Source organism: Puma concolor, chromosome C1 (genome assembly GCF_028749965.1).
Source record: "Puma concolor isolate L17-30 chromosome C1, mPumCon1.1.hap2, whole genome shotgun sequence".
Classification (NCBI taxonomy): Eukaryota; Metazoa; Chordata; class Mammalia; order Carnivora; family Felidae; genus Puma; species Puma concolor.
The window spans coordinates 7,122,593-7,143,882 of record NC_141674.1 but is presented as its reverse complement, the minus strand read 5'-3'; the positions used below and the strand labels follow the sequence as shown (position 1 = coordinate 7,143,882).

At 46.3% G+C, this 21,290-nt stretch overlaps 2 long non-coding RNA genes and 1 pseudogene across 2 annotated transcripts; 2 read left to right on the top strand and 1 right to left on the bottom strand.

Annotated features, from left to right (window-relative positions):
• Positions 1 to 115: 115 nt before the first annotated feature.
• Positions 116 to 14,768, top strand: LOC147577772 (uncharacterized). The gene is made up of 2 exons (XR_015254465.1): positions 116 to 410; positions 14,076 to 14,768. It is a non-coding gene; the product is annotated as an uncharacterized LOC147577772 (long non-coding RNA).
• Positions 7,707 to 14,040, top strand: LOC147577773 (uncharacterized). The gene is made up of 3 exons (XR_015254466.1): positions 7,707 to 8,955; positions 9,349 to 9,541; positions 13,888 to 14,040. It is a non-coding gene; the product is annotated as an uncharacterized LOC147577773 (long non-coding RNA).
• A 3,117-nt stretch (positions 14,769 to 17,885) lies between the features above and the next one.
• Positions 17,886 to 18,730, bottom strand: LOC147577771 (uncharacterized; annotated as a pseudogene).
• Positions 18,731 to 21,290: the final 2,560 nt, after the last annotated feature.

The window sequence follows — 21,290 nt, the reverse complement described above, 5'->3', positions numbered from 1 at the left end:
CGCCCCACCCCCTCCCCCCGCAGCAGTCCCGGAGGGGGAGGGGCGAGTGGGGGCTAAGGTGGGGGCTAAGGGCTGGCGGCGCGCGGGGGGCGGGGCGGGGCGGTGCCATGGCGACGGCGCGGGGGTGGCCGGCGCGGCGGGCGGGTCCAGGTAGGCTCCCGGGAGTGCCGGGCTGGCGGGAAGCTGGGCGTGGAGGGGACGGGGGCCTGCGCCGCGACCCCGCCGCGCTGCCGTTGTTCCCAGGCGATTGCTGTTTCGCGGCTCGGCGATGCAGACCACGTAAAGGACAACGAAAAACGTCTCCCTGCTGGGGCCGGTTCTGTAACGTATTGAGCGCTCACGTTCTGAAAAAAACCTTTGGACCCTCTTCTACCTCCGCCGAGAAAGCCCATCTGGAAGGAAACTCTAAAGTACAACTTCTATTTATTTGGCTTTTGCCTTTTAGAGAGTTTCTGCTTTGGTTTGTTTTTGGGGTTTTTTTTTAGCATGTTCCAAAGTGACGGTAAAATTTGAGAGTATAAATGATAGACCCAGAAAATTTCAAAGTGCTTGCACAGACATGAGAAAAGCTTTTGCTGTCAAAGAAATCATTCTTACTTGCACAAGAATACCATTTTTTAATCGAGATAGGCAATTATTAAAATCCTATTAGTTTTAGATGTACAACATAAGGTTTTGTGGGTTGGGGGGCTGTGTTGTAAGTTTTTTTTTTTTTAATTTTTTTTCAACGTTTTTATTTATTTTTGGGACAGAGAGAGACAGAGCATGAACGGGGGAGGGTCAGAGAGAGAGGGAGACACAGAATCGGAAACAGGCTCCAGGCTCCGAGCCATCAGCCCAGAGCCTGACGCGGGGCTCGAACTCACGGACCGCGAGATCGTGACCTGGCTGAGGCCGGACGCTTAACCGACTGCGCCACCCAGGCGCCCCGTAAGTTTTTATTTAAGTTACGGTTAGTTCAGGAGCGCCTGGGTGGCTCGGTTAGTTGAGCATCTGACTTGATTGCGGCTCAGGTCATGATCCCAAGGTTGTGGGATCGAGCCCCATGTCGGCCTCCATGCCGAGCGTGGATCCTGCTTAGGATTCCCTCTCCCCCCCTGCCCTTCTCCCCAGCTCATTCTCTTTCTCTCGCAAAAAAAAAAAAAAAAAAAAAAGGATTCCAGTTAGTTCACATACAGTGTAATATTAGTTTCAGGTGCACGATCGAGTGATTCAGCACTTGCATATAACACCCAGGGCTCATGATACAAAGTACATTCCTTGATTCACATCACCTATTTCACCTACCCTCCACCCACCTGCCCTCTGGTAACTATCAGTTCTCCAGTTAAGAGTCTGCTTCTTGGTTTGCCTTTCTGTCTCTTTTTTTTTTCCTTCTCTTTGCTCATTTGTTTTGTTTCTTAAATTCCAAATATGCTTGAAATCATACAGTATTTGTCTTTCTCTAACCCACTTATTTCATTTAACATAATACTCTATACCTCCATCCATGTCCTTACAAATGGCAAGATTCCATTCTTTTTCATGGCTGAGTAATATTCCATTCCGTTCCTCTTCTTTATCCATTCATCATTCCATGGACACGGGCTATTTCCATAATTTGACCATTGTCTATAATGCTGCTATGAACTTCACGTTTCCCTTTGAGTTAATATTTTTGTATTCTTTGCGTAAATACCCAGTAGTGCAATTGCTGGATCAGAGGCTAGTTCTGTTTTTAACTTTTTGAGGAACCCCCCCATTCTTTTTTCCACACCGCCTGCTCCAGGTAGCATTCCTGCGAACAGTGCAAGAGGGTTACAATATAATGATTTGATATATGTATATTTTGCAAAATAATTACCAAGATAGTTAACATCTGTCACCACACATATAGTTACAGTATTTTTCTTGTGATGAGAACTTTTAAGAATTACTGTCTTCGTTGGGGCACCTGAGCGGCTCAGTCGGTTAAGTGTCCAACTTCGTCTCGGGTCGTGATCTCACGGTTCGTGAGTTCGAGCCCCACGTCGGGCTCTGTACTGACAGCTCAGAGCCTGGAGCTTGCTAAAGATTCTGTGTCTCCCTTTCTCTCTGCCCCTCCCCTGCTCACATTCTGTCTGTCTGTCTGTCTCTCTCAAAAATAAATAAACATTAAAAAAAATTTTTTTGGGGCGCCTGGGTGGCGCAGTCGGTTAAGCGTCCGACTTCAGCCAGGTCACGATCTCGCGGTCCGTGAGTTCGAGCCCCGCGTCGGGCTCTGGGCTGACGGCTCAGAGCCTGGAGCCTGTTTCCGATTCTGTGTCTCCCTCTCTCTCTGCCCCTCCCCCGTTCATGCTCTGTCTCTCTCTGTCCCAAAAATAAATAAACGTTGAAAAAAAAAAAATTTTTTTTTAAAGAATTATTGTCTTAGCAATTTTCTTTTTCAATGTTTATTTTATTTATTTATTTTGAGAGAGGAGGGGAGGGGCAGAGAAAGAGGGAGACAGAGAATCCCAAGCAGGCTGTGCACTGTCAGCACAGAGCCCGATGCAGGGCTTGATCCTACCAAATGTGAGCCTGACACTTAACCAACTGAGCCATCCAGGCACCCCGGCAATTCTCAATACAATATATAATGCAGTATTTTATACATATGTATGGCAAATCTATAATACAGTATTGTTAACTGTAGTCCCATGCTGTACGTTAAATCCCCAGGACTTACAACTGGGAGTTTGTACCTTTTGACCGCCTGACCCATGTCGCTCACCCCTACCCCACTCTGTCAATTGCCGATCTGTTCTCTGAAGTATACAAATATTTTGTAATGTAGAAATCCAAACTGAGCATTCAATGTAGCAGTATCATAAAATTCTAGATTCTGCCACATCCCGAAGAATATACTTTGTTGGATGGTTTACTAAACCACAATCTTAAAGCTTGTATTCTAAAATTAGAAGAATTTCAATTTTTCCCCCTTTGGTACTTGCTTAGAATAGTAAGCCGACAGCTAGATATGCAAGGAATTTGTGAGTAAAATGAGACCACTACTGGCTTTGCAAATTATCTGCTCTCCAGGAAAGGAATTCCGGGTAAGCCAGAATTTGGACTCCTGGTGACATTGATGTTAATATATTCACTTCTCACTCCTTATTTTCAACATCCTTATTGTGATATAATTCACACACCATACAATTCTCTCATTTAAAGTATGCAGAGGTCAGGGGCGCCTGGGTGGCGCAGTCGGTTAAGCGTCCGACTTCAGCCAGGTCACGATCTCGCGGTCCGTGAGTTCGAGCCCCGCGTCGGGCTCTGGGCTGATGGCTCAGAGCCTGGAGCCTGTTTCCGATTCTGTGTCTCCCTCTCTCTCTGCCCCTCCCCCGTTCATGCTCTGTCTCTCTCTGTCCCAAAAAAAATAAATAAACGTTGAAAAAAAAAAAATTAAAAAAAAAAAAAATAAAGTATGCAGAGGTCAGTGTATTCACGGTTGTACGACCATCACTAATTCCAGAACAATTTCATCACCCCAAAAAGAGACCACATACCTATGAGCAGGTCACTTTCCACTCTCCCCTCTCCTCCCTGGGGGCAACCCAGTAACCTGCCTTTTGTCTCTGAATTTTCCTGTTCTGGACACATCAGTGGAATCCTACATTATGTGGCCTTATGTGTCTAGTTGCTTTCTTTTTAAAAAAAATTGTTTCTAATGTTTATTTATTTTGAGACAGAGTACAAGTGGGGGAAGGGCAGAGAGAGAGAGAGAGGGAGACACAGAATCGGAAACAGGCTCCAGGCTCTGAGCTGTCAGCACAGAGCCTGATGCGGGGCTTGAACCCACAAACTGTGAGACCACAACCTGAGCTGAAGTCGGACGCTTAACTGACTGAGCCAGCCAGGCACCCCTAGTGTTTATTTATTTTGAGAAAAAGAGAGACAGAGTGTGAGCAGAGGAGGAGCAGAGAGAGAAGGAGACACAGAATCCCAAGCAGGCTCCAGGCTCTGAAGCTCTGAACTGTGAGCACAGAGCCCAATTTGGGGCTTGAACTCACAAACAGCAAGGTCATGACCTGAGCCGAAGTCAGGTACTTAACCAATTGAACCACTGAGGCACCCCTTCTTTTTTTTTGTTTTTTAATGTTTACTTATTTTGAGAGAGAGAGTACACAAGTGGGGGGAGAGGGGCAGAGGGAGAGAGGGAGGGTGAGAGAAAGAGGGAGGGTGAGAGAGAGAGAGGGGGGGGGGTGAGAATCTCAAGCAGGCTCCACACTGTCAGTGCAGAGCCAGACCCAGGGCTGGATCCCATGAACTGCGAGATCATGACCTGAGCCAAAATCAAGAGTCGGATGCTTAACCAACTGAGCCACCCAGGCACCCTCTTATCATTTTCTTAGTAACCTCTTTTCTCTAGACACTTTATTGTAAGAATACAGTTTATGATACACATAACACGCAAAATATATATTTATCAACACTTATATTATCAGGAAGGCTTCTGATTGGGTAGCCTATTAATAGTCCAGTTTTTGAGGTGTCAAAAGTTACACATGAAATTAAAATTTTTTTATGTTTATTTATTTTTGAGGGGGGGTGCAAAGAGAAGGGGGGGGCAGAGGGTCTCAAGCGGGCTCCACGCTGACAGCAGAGAAGCCCTATGTGGGGCTGGAACTCACAAACCACAAGATCGTGACCCAAGCTGAAGTTGGATGCTTAACCGACTTAGCCCCCCAGATGTCCCCAAAAGTTATACATGAAATTTAGACCTGGGGGGGGGGTTGGTACCCCCAAACCACTCTGTTGTTCCAGAGCCCACTGTAATACCATTACTTTGGGGATGTTCAGTCCATAACAATAGTCCTATATTGTAAGAAATATCCCTCCCGGGGCGCCTGGGTGGCGCAGTCGGTTAAGCGTCCGACTTCAGCCAGGTCACGATCTCGCGGTCCGTGAGTTCGAGCCCCGCGTCGGGCTCTGGGCTGATGGCTCAGAGCCTGGAGCCTGTTTCCGATTCTGTGTCTCCCTCTCTCTCTCTGCCCCTCCCCCGTTCATGCTCTGTCTCTCTCTGTCCCAAAAATAAATAAACGTTGAAAAAAAAAATTAAAAAAAAAAAAAAAAAAAAAAAAGAAATATCCCTCCCATTTTGTGATGGGAGAACAAAAGTTTCAGGGTTAAATGGCCTGCCCCAAGTCAAACAAGAAAATGATCGGGAACCTTGCTTCCCCTGAGTCCTATCCCTGTCACACAAATATCCCCGTGAGTTACAAGGACACGACGTCAACGTTTTTACCATTTCCAAGGGAACTCTACTCCCTTTTTTTTTCTTCAACTCTACGATACTTTGTGTCAGCACAATGTAACTTTGTAAAAATCATGAAAATTCGAGATGAAGTCCCTTTGGTCACATGCTACTGTACTCCCAGGTGTTTTCCAGGACGAATACAGTTTTTAGTGCTTTTTACATTTGTGTTTTACCCCAAGTGCTAGAGTCCTACCACTTCCCTTAGGGGAAGCTTTCCCACTATAGCATAAAAGCATCTCAGACGTGTTCATGATACTTCGCTCATATTTGTCGTTTTGTTCAGTGTCTGCCATTTGCTCATTACCTCAGCCCCTTTGGACCGTGGAAAATAATGTCTTCCGCTCTTGGGAGCTACCAAGCATCAGGGCCCAAGACAAATCAGTTCTACCTGGAAATGAGCAAAAGTACTTTTTTTTTTTTTCTTTTTTCTTTAATGTTTACTTTTGAAAGAGAGACAGAGAGAGATCACGAGTGGGGGAGGAACAGAGAGGGAGACACAGAATCCGAAGCAGGCTCCAGGCTCTGAGCTGTCAGCACAGAGCCTCACATGGGGCTCGAACTCACGAACCACAAGATCATGACAGTCAGAAGCTCAGCTGACTGAGCCACCCAGGCGCCCCAAAAGTACTTTTTAATCCTAGTGACAGATAAAGGAGGAGACCATAGGACAAACTGAAACACGAAACTGAAGATAAAGGTACACCATGGGCAGATTTTGTGATTTTATAAAGGGAGAGGAATTGTGTGGGGGCTTTATTTTTATTTTTTCCAGAACCCTTTTAGGAATAGCTTTTATTCAAGTACCAGCACATAGAGAGTTCACTGGGTCCAAACGTGTCTTCCTAATGATCTACAAAGCTCCATCTTCTCCCAGGTGATCTCCCTTGGGATCTAGAAGTACATTCTGTTTTCCCTACTGCCATCGACCCCTTCCCCTGGACTCTGGATTCCCTCCCCTCCCACCTTCTAAAGGACTTTGGTCCAGGATTTATTCCCTTTCTTTTGCACCATCATTTTTCTCCCTCCCTGCTGGACACATCATCTGCTGTAGGAAGACAAACTTAAAAAACCTCTACCCTAGGGGCGCCTGGGTGGCTCAGTCAGTTAAGCGTCTGACTTCGGCTCAGGTCATGATCTCGCGGTTCACAAGTTTGAGCCCCGCATTGGGCTCTGTGCTGACAGCTGAGAGCCTGGAGCCTGCCTCGGATTCTGTGTCTCCGTCTCTCTTTGCCTCTCTCCCTCTCTCTCTCTCTCTCAAAAATAAACAAACATTAAAAAAAAGAAGCAGAAAACCCTTCAGGATGAAGGTTTTTTTTTTTAATTTTTTTTTTTAACATTTATTTATTTTTGAGACAGAGAGAGACAGAGCATGAACGGGGGAGGGGCAGAGAGAGAGGGAGACACAGAATGGGAATCAGGCTCCAGGCTCTGAGCGGTCAGCCCAGAGCCCGACGCGGGGCTCGAACTCATGCACCGAGATATCGTGACCTGAGTTGAAGTCGGATGCTTAACCGACTGAGCCACCCAGGCGCCCCGGGGATGAAGTTTTTAAAAAACCTCTACCTTGACCCTACATCTCCTTTGAACAATGCCTTCTTTCTAGGCTTCCTTGACCGCAAAACATCCCAAAAGAGATACCTTTTCTTATTTCCATGCCCTCCCTTACTCCTATACCATTCTGAGAAAATTCTCTTGTCAGAGTCACCAGTCACCTCCATTAGGCCCAGATCAGTTCCATTTCTGTGTCCCAACACCTGCTGGCCTTCTCAGCAGCAGCCAGCACAATTGGGCACTTGGGAAACACTGTCCCCTATATTGGCTTCCATGAGGCCCCACACTCTGGTTTTCCGCCGGAAGCTCTTTCTCGGATTCATTTGCTGCCTCCTCACCCAACCTTTATTTATTTATTTTTTTCAACGTTTATTTATTTTGGGGACAGAGAGAGACAGAGCATGAACGGGCGAGGGGCAGAGAGAGAGGGAGACACAGAATCGGAAACAGGCTCCAGGCTCCGAGCCATCAGCCCAGAGCCCGACGCGGGGCTCGAACTCACGGACCGCGAGATCGTGACCCGGCTGAAGTCGGACGCTTAACCGACTGCGCCACCCAGGCGCCCCCTCACCCAACCTTTAAATATTGCAAAGGGGCGCCTGGCTGGCTCAGTCAGTAGAGCATGAAACTCTTGATCTTGAAGTTTTAAGTTCAAGCCCCACATTGGATATAGAGATTACTTAAAATCTTTTTCTAAAAAGGCATAAAGATAGATAGATAGAGGGGCGCCTGGGTGGCGCAGTCGGTTAAGCGTCCGACTTCAGCCGGGTCACGATCTCGCGGTCCGTGAGTTCGAGCCCCGCGTCGGGCTCTGGGCTGATGGCTCAGAGCCTGGAGCCTGTTTCCGATTCAAAAAAAAAAAATTAAAAAAAAAAAAAAGATAGATAGAGAGAGAGAGAGACAGAACCCCAACCAGCCTCTGCACTGTTGGTACGGAGCCCTACGCAGGGCTCAAACCCAGGAACCGTGAGATCATGACCTGAGCCAAAATCAAGAGTCAGATGCTTAACTGACTGAGCTACCCAGGCAGCCCTTGGGCCCATGGCTCTAGAGAGCATGTACATATGCTGATTGCCGGGTATGCATTTGTAGTCAAAATCTCTTCCCTGAATTCCACTGACACGTCCAACTGCCTCGGTGATATTTGTATCGGGCTGTGTAATAGATACTTCCCCGCCACACATCTGCCCTCTCCCCTGCCCCCAGAGCGAATGTCCTCATTAGCCATCCAGTGGCCCAAGCCCAGAGCCTTGGCATCATCCTTGATTTCTCCTTCCCTTCACACAGTCTGCCAGCCAGTTATAGCTGGCCGTACTCCACGTGTTCATGAGCTCGCCATTTTCTTCTTTCCAACTCCCTTGCATCCAAGCTGCCATCGTCTCCTGTGGGGCTATTTCACTGGTCCCGTTTCACTCCTGTCCCTTTTCAATCTACACTGCAGACAACAGGCAGTGAGACCTTCTTAAAACACAGATCATGTCATTTACCCCTTCAGAAACCCCCTCAGTGATTCCCATTGTCCATTGGATAAAATGGCAAGATCCTTATCATGACTTGTAAGATCCTAAGGCATTTGGCCACCTCGGATTCTCTTGCCTCATTTTATACCACACGCCCTTTCTCCTGTGCTTCAGCCTTCACTCTTCACTAAGACAAACTCTTGGGGCACCCGGGTGGCTCAGTCAGTTAAGTGTCTGACTTCAGCTCAGGTCAGGATCTCACGGTTCATGGGTTCAAGCCCCACATTGGGCTTCCGGTTGACAGTGCAGTGCCTGCCTGGGATGCTCTCTCTGCCCCCTCCCCCGGTGGCGTGCGCTCTCTCTCTCTCTCTCTCAAAATAAATAAACTTAAAAAAAAAACTGATTAAAAAAAAAAAAAAAAAAGACAAGCTCTTTCTCTCCCAGCTCTTCGTACTTGGCATCTCATTTACCTGAAAGACTCTTCCCCCAGCTTTTTGCGAGGCTGGTTCCTTCTCATCCTTCAGATCTCAGCTCAAATGTCGCGTCTTCATCCGTGCATTAATTCATTTAACAAATATTTATTGAGCCCTTTGCATTTTAGGCCCTGTTCTAGGCACTGAGCATACAATACGTGTGGTCCTCGGAGAGGCAGACACCCGGCTAGAATTAGACGAGTGAGAGACTGAGGTAGGGAAGCACATGTGGAGGATGAGGGGCAAAAGAGAAGGTGAGGGGTGCTTTCAGACTGACTACAGGTCAGCCACTGTGGAAAGGGGAGGGGGAAGGAAGCAGCATTGAGGAGAAAGAGTCTCACTCTGCAGAGCAGTTCTAAGGAAGATTTGGGCCACGTTGCCGAATGGAAAAATCCCACCTCCTGCAGGAACCGGCCTGAATTAGCATTGCACCCCGCGGGTGGGACGGGCCCTGGGGAAGCCTGGCCTCTCGCAAACACTGTGGCGGATCCAGAGGGCCACAGCTGGAGTCCTGTGTCCACCTCCTGCCCCTCAGCAGGGAATCTGAGTCCTCCCGCTGCCACAGCCCGCTGGCAGGACACGCTCGTCCTCCTCCTTATGTGTCCAGGGACGGAGAATTTGAATGCCACTTCCCGCCACATGCTGCCGGCTCAACTCGCTCTCCTCCAGGGCAGGAGGAAGAAGTTAGCTGCTTGCCGGCTTTGGGGTAGGAGCTGCAAATGCTAGACTCCGTGCTTTGATCTGACGGTACCGTTTGCCTGCCTTCGGGGAGCGGAAATTCTGGTCCTCTCCCAGCTATGGTAAGCAAACTGGGGCAGACTCTGTCCCTCTGGGCAAGGCTTTGGTCGGTTGTCCAAATGTGCCCCTGCCTCATTTAGCATGAGTGTTTCCTGTTTGGGGGTCAAGTTTTAGCTCGTTTTGTTAATAATAAAGGTGGCTTTTAGAAATTTCCACTTTTGCATCTCCTAGGTTCCTATTTCTCAACAGGTTCCAAATAGAGAACCTCCACCCCCACCCTGGAAAGTCCTGTCACCACCCTGAACAAGGTAGACAGGGTCCGAATACTCATGTGGCTTCTGTGCACATAAGTCACCTTGCTTTCTCTGTCATTCTTTTACTATATCCCGTTTAGTTCTTTCGTGGCACTTCATCAAAATCGGAAATATTTTCATTTGCCTGTTTATTTGTTTATCACCTTCCCTCCCCCCCCCCACACCATCTCCCACCAAGAGGATGCAAACCCTTCGGGGTCAGAGACCTGGCCCACCTTGTGTTTTGCTAAAATCCCAGTAGCTAGAAAAGTACATGACTATTCAACACGTATTTATTGAGCACTGACTAGATACAGAGACGTAACGGCATAAAAAACAAAATTCCTGCCCCTGTGGAGCTTATATGCTGGGGGGGGTGGGGGGGGCCGGAAATAAAACAAGTAAATAGATTGTATAGTATATTAAAAGGAGACAAATGCTATAGATTAAAACAGATCCAGGAAGGGGAATAATGCTGAGATTAGTGTTTCCATTTTAAGTAGGGTGGTCAGAGAAGACCTGGGCAAGAAACATCTGAAGAAGGACTTGAAGGGAGTGAAGAAGGGAGCCAAGGGGGTATCTGCGGGAGAGCATTCCGAGCAGAGGTAACAGAAGGCCCTGAGTCAGGAACAGGCCTGGCAGGGCCAGTGTGGCCGAAGCAGAATGAGTGTCAGGGCAAGTAGGAGGTGACGTCTGTGGCTCTTTAAGACGGGAGCTGCTGGAAGGTTTTGAACAGCGAAGTGACCTGACCCCCTTATGTTTTCAAAGGATCACTCTGCTAGGTGGAAAATAGACCTGAGGGGAACAAGAGGAGGGGCATAGAGACCAGTTGGGCAAGAGGTGCAACGATCCAGGCAAGAGGAATGGTCCAGGTGAAAGGAAGGTTTGGGGCTCAAACCAAGGACCTGGGACTCAAACCAAGATGGCAGCAATGAAGGCAGGGAGAAGTGGTTGGATTCTGGATCTATGGTGAAGGAAGAGCCAACAGAATCTGGGAGAGGATGTGAGAATGGATAAGAAGAGGGAGGTCAAGATGACTCCAACCATTAGTAGCGACCATTCATTGAGATGGTGAGGAGTGTGGGTGGAGTAGAAGGGAGGAGAAGATAATGGGTTCAGTCTGGGACATGTCAAATCTAGGATACGCACGAGACTGTGAAGTAAGGTTGTCGAGTAGACAGTGGGGTCTAATAGACCTGGAATTTGGGAGACAGGTCTACACTACAGACGTCTGTTGAGCGTCTTTAGTGCACAGATGAAATTTAGTCATGAGATGGGATGAAATCCCTCCACGGGTGATTACAGCAAGACAGGAGGTCTCTGGACTGAGCTGGGGGAACTCCCAACATTAATGAAGCAAGGAGTGGACTGGGCGGCTCAGTCGGTTCAGCGTTGGGCTTTGGCTCATGTCATCTCACAGTTCCTGAGTTCGAGCCCCGCATCAGGCTCTATGGTGACAGCTCAGAGCCTGGAGCCTGCTTCGGATTCTGTGTCTCCCTTTTTTTCTGCCACCCCCCCCCCCCCGCCCCACCGCATTCTGTCTCTCATTCTCTCTCTCTCTCTCTCTCTCTCAAAAATAAATAAACATTAAAAAAAAAGAAGAAAGAAAAAATGTGAGGGGGGCAACTAGCTGGCTCGGTTGGTGGAGCATGTGACTCTTGATGTCAGGGTTGTGAGTTCAAAACCCAGGTTGGAGTCTACTTATAAACAGACAGACAAACAAGGATAGACAACTCTCTCAAGAAGTTTTGTGACGAAAGAGAGCCGAGAAATGGGACATCCGGTGGAACAAGAAATGGGTCAAAGTATTTTGTGTCTAAGATTGGGAGGGTGGGGCGCCTGGGTGGCTCAGTTGGTTGAACGTCCGACTTCAGCTCAGGTCATGATCTCATGGTTTGCGAGTTCGAGCCCCGCGTCTGGCTCTGCACTGACAGCTCAGAGCCTGAAGCCTGTTTGGGGCGCCCGGGTGGCTCAGTTGGTTGAGCATCCGCCTTGGGCTCAGGTCATGGTCTCACTGTCTGTGAGTTCAAGCCCTGCATCCGGCTCTGTGCTGACAGCCCAGAGTCTGGAGCCTGCTTCGGATTCTGTGTCTCCCCCTCTCTCTGTCCTTCACCGGCTCATGCTCTGTCCCTCTCTCTGTCTCTCAGAAATAAATAAACGTTAAAAAAAATAATAAGATTGGGAGGAAATAATAGCATATCTTGTATGTTAATGAGAATTATTCATAGAGAGGGAAAAATTTGAAGAGTTAGGAGAAAGTGGAGAGGAAACAGGAGCACTGTTAGATTCTGTGCACCAGTGGGGTCGTCTTTGAATCCTTTACCTCCTAAGAAGTAAGCGTGTCCTCACGTAAGAGGATACTTCCGCTTGGAAGGAACATCATAACAATTTATTTCTTACGCAAAAACAATAGCAGTTTCTTTCTTGTGCAAAGCCTGTAAGGCCTCCATCTTGTTTGCCATTGCTGTTGACTTGATGTTAGCAATTTTCTAGATGTTCAACTTTCTTCTTGCGTAAAATGCTGCAGCAGACCTGCCAAGGAGTGACCACTGCTTTATGAGGCCTTGTTGGTAGCGGTAGGTCATTTGGGGCTATGATCACAGGTCATGCGTTGTGATTGACTTAACGTCTCTAAAAGTTAACTCTGTTAAATCTGCCTTTTCTGATACTCACCTGGGCTAAAGATTCAGAATTTCTCTTGCTAGGAGTCGGGTCTCATTTCCATGGGATTACACAGCCTAATGTCTGGGGTTGTTTGATACACTCAGCAGACGTGGTTGCCAAAGCCAGGAAGGAAAAAAAAAAAAGAAAAAGAAAACAATGCTGCTGACTCAGTCTCTCATCTATGCTCGCATCCAGTAACCACATGCTGGGCGAAGCATTGTGCAAGACACAAAGACTCACTGGTGAATCAAGAAACCCTAGGTGTTACCTACCCATAAGATACTTACAGTCAAGGAGAGAGAGAAAATACAGACAGAACTGTAAGTCACAGTCGAACGTATTAAGTGCCATAAAAGAAATTAAGGAAAGCGCTGAGAGAGTCCAACAACAACAAAAAAAAAAAAGAGAGAGAGATTATTACTTCTGGTTTGGATGATGGAGCTCTGATTTACTGAAATAGGCAAGGATTCTGAAGGAAATTTACCCACAGCCTTCCTTACAATGATCTCAGCTTATATCAGTGTTCCCCCATATTTTAAAACATAATGATTCATTTTTATTTTTTTTAAAGATTTTACTTTATTTTTGTTTTCATTTTTTTAACATTTTTATTTATTTTTGACAGAGAGAGAGAGAGGGAGACACAGAATCCCAAGCAGGCTCCAGGCTCCGAGCTGTCAGCACAGAGCCTGATGCGGGGCTCAAACTCACGGAGCTGTGAGATCATGACCTGAGCTGAAGTCAGACGCTCAACTGACTGAGCCACCCAGGCGCCCCAGAAGATTTTATTTTTAAGTAATCTCTACAACCAACGTGGGGCTCGAACTTACAACCCCGAGATCAAGAGTTACATCTCTCCTGACTAAGCCAACCATGTGGCCTGTGATTCATTTTTATAATCCCCTGAGAAACAGGAACATTTTGACCCCACTTTCATTTTGCAGCCAAATGGACAGATGCTACCTCTTTTTGATAACATTTTTCCATTAATGTTATGTTTAAAATTTAATATTAGAAGAGTTTCTGTTAATTTTTAAAAGCTAACAAGTGGTTGCATTTTAATAAAAATAAGATTTACTGTGTTTCAAAAAAAATTTTTTTTAACGTTGATTTCTTTTTGAGAGACTGAGAACAAGCAGGGGAGGGGGAGGAGCAGAGGGAGAGGGAGACCCAGAATCCGAAGCAGGATCCAGGCTCTGAGCTGTCAGCACAGAGACCAACGCGGGACTCGAACCCACCAACCGTGAGACCATGACTGAGCTGCCATCGGATGCTTAACTGACTGAGCCACCCAGGTGCCCCTAGATTTAATGTGTTTTTAATCAGGTGGACCACTCACCGACTCAATATCTGTATTTCCTCATTAAGTGATAAGAAAAGTGTCATCTGAAGGAAACTCTATATTGGCTGTATTTTCATAAGTCACCTGCCTTTCTTCTCTCTTCGCTTAGAAAAGATTGATAAATGTGTCAGCTAGCATAAGAAAGGGACATGGTGGAAGGTCACCACCTTACCTGGGAGGAAATCAGTCACATCAAATTCCAGGAACTCGAGGAGAGGAAAGAGGTACGTATTATCACAAAGTAAAAAATACTAATTGTGCCTCTTTCCCCTCTTTCTTCTTTCTTAATGTTTCTAGCAGCTTCAAGTGTCACTTGGCTGACATCACAGCCGACCCGAGAGAGGCAGGAAAAAGTCGTACTTCTACTGAAGGGTAGAAAATCATCCAAAAAGCTATAACTTGTTTTGTTTCAGGAGGTTATAAGTTTGATGTGAGTAAAGGGCAAAGAGAACATGTTCCTTCCTCCCCCAGGTTCCAGCAGTGTGTGTGTGTGTGTGTGTGTGTGTGTGTGTGTGTGTGTGCGTGTGTGTAAGAGGAATTGGAGGTAATCAAACTGTGTAGAAGGTATGTCAACCATGTAAATTGTAAAACATAAGGCACGTTTCTATTTTTATGCAACCACATAAAAATTACAAGTTTTTATCAATGTTTTATATATAGAGAGAGATATATAAAAACTTACAAACCTATGTTATTTGAACATTGATTTCCATTGGTATATTTAGTGCCTGTTTTCTTACATCTCTAGCTGGCATATATTTTTTACCTTTTTTAAAACTTTGAGTATGGTTGACCTTGACACGTATTTAAGATGAGGTTCCACTATGAAGTTGTAGTTTGCACTATGCTGAGACACGGGTTTCCAAATGATACTCTAGTCAGTTTCTGTTCAACTGGACTTCATCACAGGGATTGTGTCCTTGTCTCGGAAAAATTGTACCAACAGTAAAATAGCAAAGCAAACAATCACAGGAAGATTTTTAATTCTTACCTGTTTCTCTGGGGATATTCTTTTGACTCTGGGGGCCGGCGGTGGGGGGAGTCTCATTGTGAAATATAACGCACATACAGAAATGTGCATAAAAGTGATTATAAAGTACATCCCATGCATTCACCACCTTGGTCAAGGAACTGTGTTGCCGGACCAGACCGTAGTCACCCGCTGTAACCTCATGCCTTCACAACTCTGTCCCTTCTGTCTAGAGGGGCATGATCCTAACTTCCACAGTGATGATTTCCTTGCTTTTCTTCATAATTTTACCATTTATGCGTGCATCTCAAAACACTACACAATGTTTGCCTATTTTTTAATTGCATGTAAGTGAAATTATACTGCAGTATTTCCCCATAACCTCTCTGTAGTTCAACATTACAAGATTCATCCGTGTTATTTGATTTAGCCTGCATGGCCCACTCATGTGTATTGGCGTAAAATATTCCATTGTATGAATCGTATGCCACAACTTACTCATCCGTTTTACTCTTTTTAAGTTTTTTCAGTTTATTAATCCTCTCGGTAAAAAACTGGGCTATATCACTGCAGAATCACTGCTTCCTGTTGCGAGCATCAATCAGCATGGGCCTTTGCAGTGCCCCTGACTTGATTGTTTCTTTTTTAGTGTCAGACTCTACTGTTTTCTTGAGATCTTTTTCTTTTTTTCTTTTTTTTCAATATCTGAAGTTTATTGTCAGATTGGTTTCCCTACAACACCCAGTGCTCATCCCAAAAGGTGCCCTTCTCAATGCCCATCACCCACCCTCCCCTCCCTCCCCCCCCATCAACCCTCAGTTTGTTCTCAGTTTTTTTTTGTTTTGTTTTTTTTTTTTTTAATTTTTTTTTTCAGCGTTTATTTTTATTTTTGGGACAGAGAGAGACAGAGCATGAACGGGGGAGGGGCAGAGAGAGAGGAAGACACAGAGTCGGAAACAGGCTCCAGGCTCCGAGCCATCAGCCCAGAGCCTGACGCGGGGCTCGAACTCACGGACCGCGAGATCGTGACCTGGCTGAAGTCGGACGCTTAACCGACTGCGCCACCCAGGCGCCCCTGTTCTCAGTTTTTAAGGGTCTCTCATGCTTTGGCTCTCTCCCACTCTAACCTCTTTTTTTTGTTGTTTTTCCTTCCCAGAGATCTTTTTCTTCTCATACAGGCCACGTCTTGAAAATCAAAGGTCAGGGGCGCCTGGGTGGCGCAGTCGGTTAGGCGTCCGACTTCAGCCAGGTCACGATCTCGCGGTCCGTGAGTTCGAGCCCCGCGTCAGGCTCTGGGCTGATGGCTCGGAGCCTGGAGCCTGTTTCCGATTCTGTGTCTCCCTCTCTCTCTGCCCCTCCCCCGTTCATGCTCTGTCTCTCTCTGTCCCAAAAATAAACAAAAACGTTGAAAAAAAAAAAAATTAAAAAAAAAAAAAAAAATCAAAGGTCAGGTTCATTTCTTTTGTTTTGCCTAATCCAAGAAGTTGTAAATTATGCTGAAGCCAGTTATCCTGCAGCATCAAATGGGTTCTGAATCCAAGTACAAAGATGACGTTCGGTGTGCTCTGGTACATTTGTAATTTTTTTTTTTTAATTTTTTAATGCTTATTTTTGAGAGAGAGAGAGAGAGAGAGACCGAGCATGAGTGGGGGAGGGGCAGAGAAAGAGGGAGACACAGAATCTGAAACAGGCTTCAGGCTCTAAGCTGTCAGGACAGAGCCAGACGCGGGCCTCAAATTCATAAACAGTAAGATCGTGACCTGAACTGAAATCAAGAGTCAGATGATTAACCACCTGAACCACCCAGGTGCCCTGAGCCATTTTATTCTTTTTTTTTTTTTTAATGTTTATTTATGTTTTGAAAGCGAGAGAGGGGCGCCTGGGTGGCTCAGTCAGTTAAACATCCGACTTCAGCTCAGGTCATGATCTCACGGTCCGTGAGTTTGAGCCCCACGTCGGGCTCTGTGCTGACCGCTCAGAGCCCGGAGCCTGCTTCGGATTCTGTGTCTCCCTGTCTCTCTGCCCCTCCCCTCCTCACGCTCTGTCTCTCTCTGTCTGAAAAATAAATAAAACATTAAAAGAAAATTTAAAAAAAAGAAAAGAAAAGAAAGCGAGAGAGACAGAGTGCAAGCAGGGGAGGAACAGAGAGAGAGGGAGACACAGAATCCAAAGCAGGCTCCAGGCCCTGAGCTGTCAGCATGGAGCCCGATGCGGGGCTCGAACTCACGAACTGCAAGATCATGACCTGAGCCGAAGTCAAATGCCCAACTGACTGAGCCACCCAGGCGCCCCTGAGCCATTTTATTCTTGATGAACATATATTTCCAGATTTTGGCAGTTATAAACAATACTGTTATGGATATTTTCAGTTTTGTATCCTGGCACACCTGAGCACATGCATTCTCCTTTCTTTCTTTCTTTCTGTCTTTCTTTCCTTCTTTCTTTCTTTCTTCCTGGATTTCTAAAGCTTGTTGAATAGCAATGAAACATTTTTTTTTTGAAATTAACATTAATGAAAGAATAATGTTTATTTATTTATTTATTTTTTAACGTTTATTTATTTTTGAGACAGAGAGAGACAGAGCATGAACGGGAGAGGGGCAGAGAGAGAGGGAGACACAGAATCGGAAGCAGGCTCCAGGCTCTGAGCCGTCAGCCCAGAGCCCGACGCGGGGCTCAAACTCATGGACCGCAAGATCGTGACCCGAGCTGAAGTCAGATGCTTAACCGACTGAGCCACCCAGGCACCCCGAATAATGTTCTTCTTTATCTACAAAAGCTCCTAGAACATTAAATCCTAGTCACCCCCACCTAATACAAAACATTATGATAAAGCAGAACCAGCCATTTGCAATTCTTAGCTTTTTCCCATCTTGGAGCAAACAAAGCAAGATTGCCTTTTTTCTTTTTTCTTTTTTTTTAATTGCGAGAGCATGCACACGCATGCAAGCAGGGGAGGGGCACGGGGAGAGAGAGAGAGAATCCCAAGAAGGCTCCACCCTCGGCATGGAGCCCAGTGCAGGGCTCGATCCCACGACCCTAGGATCATGAACTGAGCTGAAATCAAGAGCCGACGCTTAACTGACTGAGCCATCCAGGCGCCCCGAGGTTGCCTGTCTTGCCGACTAATCCTCATCTGTATCTATGTATATATCTGTATATGTTTTCTAAGGTTCTTTTTTATGATAACTCACGTTTGAATCTTTAAACAAGTGTCTATGCAGGAGGAAGGTGGGTGGAGCACTGACAACGCTTGTCTGGCCGCAGCCACGGGAACAAAGGCAGAGTTCAGACTGGGCCTCTGAGGGCAAGGCTCCCGACCCAGGCCAACCCCCCCTGCGTGGAGGTCTGAGTTGTCAAAGATGACACTGTTTCGGTAACGAGCTCCTGGGCAGACTCCCGACCTATTTCCAGTGACTGCGTGGCTTCATTCAGGCTGCTAGCCACTGTGGAGGAGAGGAAGACGCTGGAGTGAACATTCTGTCTTTCAAGAGAGTTCCTGGTTTCCAGGCTGAGCATCATTGTGCCTCCATGCTGTTCCCTTTGGGGCTTCTTGGCAAAATGCAAATCCGCCTCCTTGTCCCTTTTCTGGTTAGCAGCGCCTCCCCCAGGGTGAAGATTTCAACCTTGCCCTCGGAGTCGGGCTCTCTCCCCTCTGGAGCTGGACTTTCAACTCCTTTCCAAACGCCAGGAAAAGGACTCTGCCTGGACCGAAAGTCCTTTCCAGCAAATGTGCCTCCACGTGAAGCACCAGTGGTTTCAGAAAGCGCTGAAACCTGCACCAGGACTGGTACTGTGCGGAGTGCAGAAGGAACCACTTTCTGGAATGGGAGCACTTCCTGCTGGCTCCTGGGCTGTTCGAGCTGTGCAGGGTGCCCTCGCTCGGACCTGGCGTCCCTCCTCCCTTTGACTTGAAAATAGCCGTCTCTTCATTATAATGGAATAATTTCTTTTCCCGGCAATTTCCAATACTTTGCTCAGTTCATTTACATTCATGGGCTTGAATGGAAAGCTCAAGGGATATATTTCATATCTGGACTTATCTGTGTTTTGTTGGTTCGATCTAGTGATACCATCCTGCGTCATTCAGGGCGCAGGGAAATGGGGGCAGCTTACACAGGACGACAGAGGTACCATAGCGCGACGCTAAGTAAGGTGGGCCCTAAAATCACGGGGGGTTCAAGCAATTTGCAAGCAAATCAAGCTTCCGCAACCTTGAGTTTTTCAGTCTGTGAAGTTTAGATAATAACAACACTTCCCTTACAGTGTTACTGTAAGGCGTGTCCTCAAGGACCCCTTACGGCGCCGCGAGTAACGAAGTCCAACCCAAGCTGTGTTAGATACTCGAAGGCTTTTACTGACCCGCCTGACTTGAAGAAAGAGTGGGAGGCAGGGAATGAGGGGAGAATGAAGTGCCTTCCTAGCATCCATAAATAAAAATCTTACACTCCGAATGGGTCAGTTGTGCCCTTGTTACCTAACTCTGAACCAGTCGCTACGGGCGTGGGAAATGCCAACCACGACCAAAGCTGTCCTGGCCCCCTCTCAGACCCAGGTGTGGCCAGTCCCATCCTAAGCCCCCGGCTGGGCCAAAACGGGACAAGGGAAGAATGGATGGTAGAGAGGCAACCATAATGTCCACCGCCCCAGATTCATGAGTAACTGAGCACAGGGCTCAGTCTGGGGCTTGGGACTCAGCATCTCTGTCAACGTTCGTCGTTCTACGTGCCTCCGGCACCATAATCTGCCCTGCCATCCTCAATATTAAGATGAGCACTCTTTGGGGTGCCTGAGTGGCTCAGTTGGTTGAACGTCCGACCGACTCCAGCTCAGGTCATGATCTCACAGTTCACAAGTTCGAGCCCCGTGTCAGGCTCTGTGCTGACAGCTCGGAGCCTGGAGCCTGTTTCCGATTCTGTGTCTCCCTCTCTCTCTGACCCTCCCCCGTTCATGCTCTGTCTCTCTCTGTCTCAAAAATAAATAAACGTTAAAAAAAAAAATTAAGTAAAAATTTTTTTTCAAAAAAAAAAGATAAGCACTTTTCAAAGGGGTGAGATAAATCTATACCTCCTCATGGGGAAAAAAAAAAGTTATCCTTTAATTTCATGACTGGTGATTCTTATATTCACAGAAAATGCTTTCATAGCAGGAATTGAACTGGGTACCTGTCATTTTCAACCTCAGCCAAAAGCTTGTTGTACTGATTAGAAGACTATTTTGCAAAGGGCCCAAAATGCTGCACCCCAAAGATGTCATTAAATGCCGATGAGCACACGGAGTAAATATCAAAAGTAAACCTGTCATCTGTGGAGAACTAAAGACCTTTCAAATGAATGGAGGGTAAGAAAATTAGGGGAAACAGTATCCTACAAAAGATCTCAGGGGAAATAAAGTAGGGATTCTTGCCCTGGGCAGAAACAAAGTGAATATAAAAAGCATCCATTATAGGTGTATCCACTGAGTTCACTGTCTGAGACTCCAAACAAAGAGGTTATAAAATAACAATAATCAGCAACCAAACTGGAGTGAAATTTCTGGAGTGATGGATGTTCTCTGGAATGTGAGGGTATGTGGGGATGGTTGCACAACTGCATAAACTTACTAAAAATTATCAAACTGTACGCTTATAATGGGTGAATTTTATGGCGTGTAAATTATAACTCAGTAAAGCTGTTAACATTTTTAAGAACACAAGAGTCACATTCCAAGAAATTACATTTTTCTTACAAGCAAAATTGAAGTGCCGTTTTTCCCCCTTCTACCCATCTTCTCTTCCTTTGTTCTTGTTTGTTTGTTTCTTCCTTTGTTGTTGTTGTTTTGTTTTGTTTTTGTTTTTTCCATTTAAGCGAACTCAGAAGGGATAGGTAATGGAGACGCCTGCTAGGAGACATTCCTTTGCTAAGGATGAGTCTTTCCAGCTGTCTGAAGGGCCAACATCTGGTAGTGATTTTGTGGAAAGATCTTTGATCAGTGCTCCTTGGAGCCAGAACATGAGAGGTCTAGACAGAGTCAAAGTCTCTGAAACTTCTTTTTTTTTTTTTTAAGTATTTATTCATTTATTTTGAGAGAGAGAGACCATGAGCTGAGAAGGGGCAGAGAGAGAGGAGAGAGACTCCCAAGCAGGATCCAAGCCACCCACACAGACCTGCATGCTTGAACCCATGAACCGTGAGATCATGACCTGAGCTGAAATCAAGAGTTGGATGCTCAATTGACTGAGCCCCCCCAGGCACACACACCACCCCCCTTTTTTAAATCTGTAAAGCTTCTTTACAAACAGCAGAAACTGAGCTGGTACATTTCTGAACTAGGGCTATTTGGTAGGAGGGGCTCTTTTTTTTTTTTAACCTCAGCTTTATTGAGGTATAACGGACATACCTACTAATGGCCTTAATCGTGTTACTGATTTGACCCACATGGTTGGCAGATCAAAACCAGAATCTGGCACATCTTTACCTGGAGGCCATGCCGTAGCCTGGGAGATGGGGCAAAATTGCCTTGTGAAGCCTTGAGAAAGAACATATAACTCACAGTATCCAAAG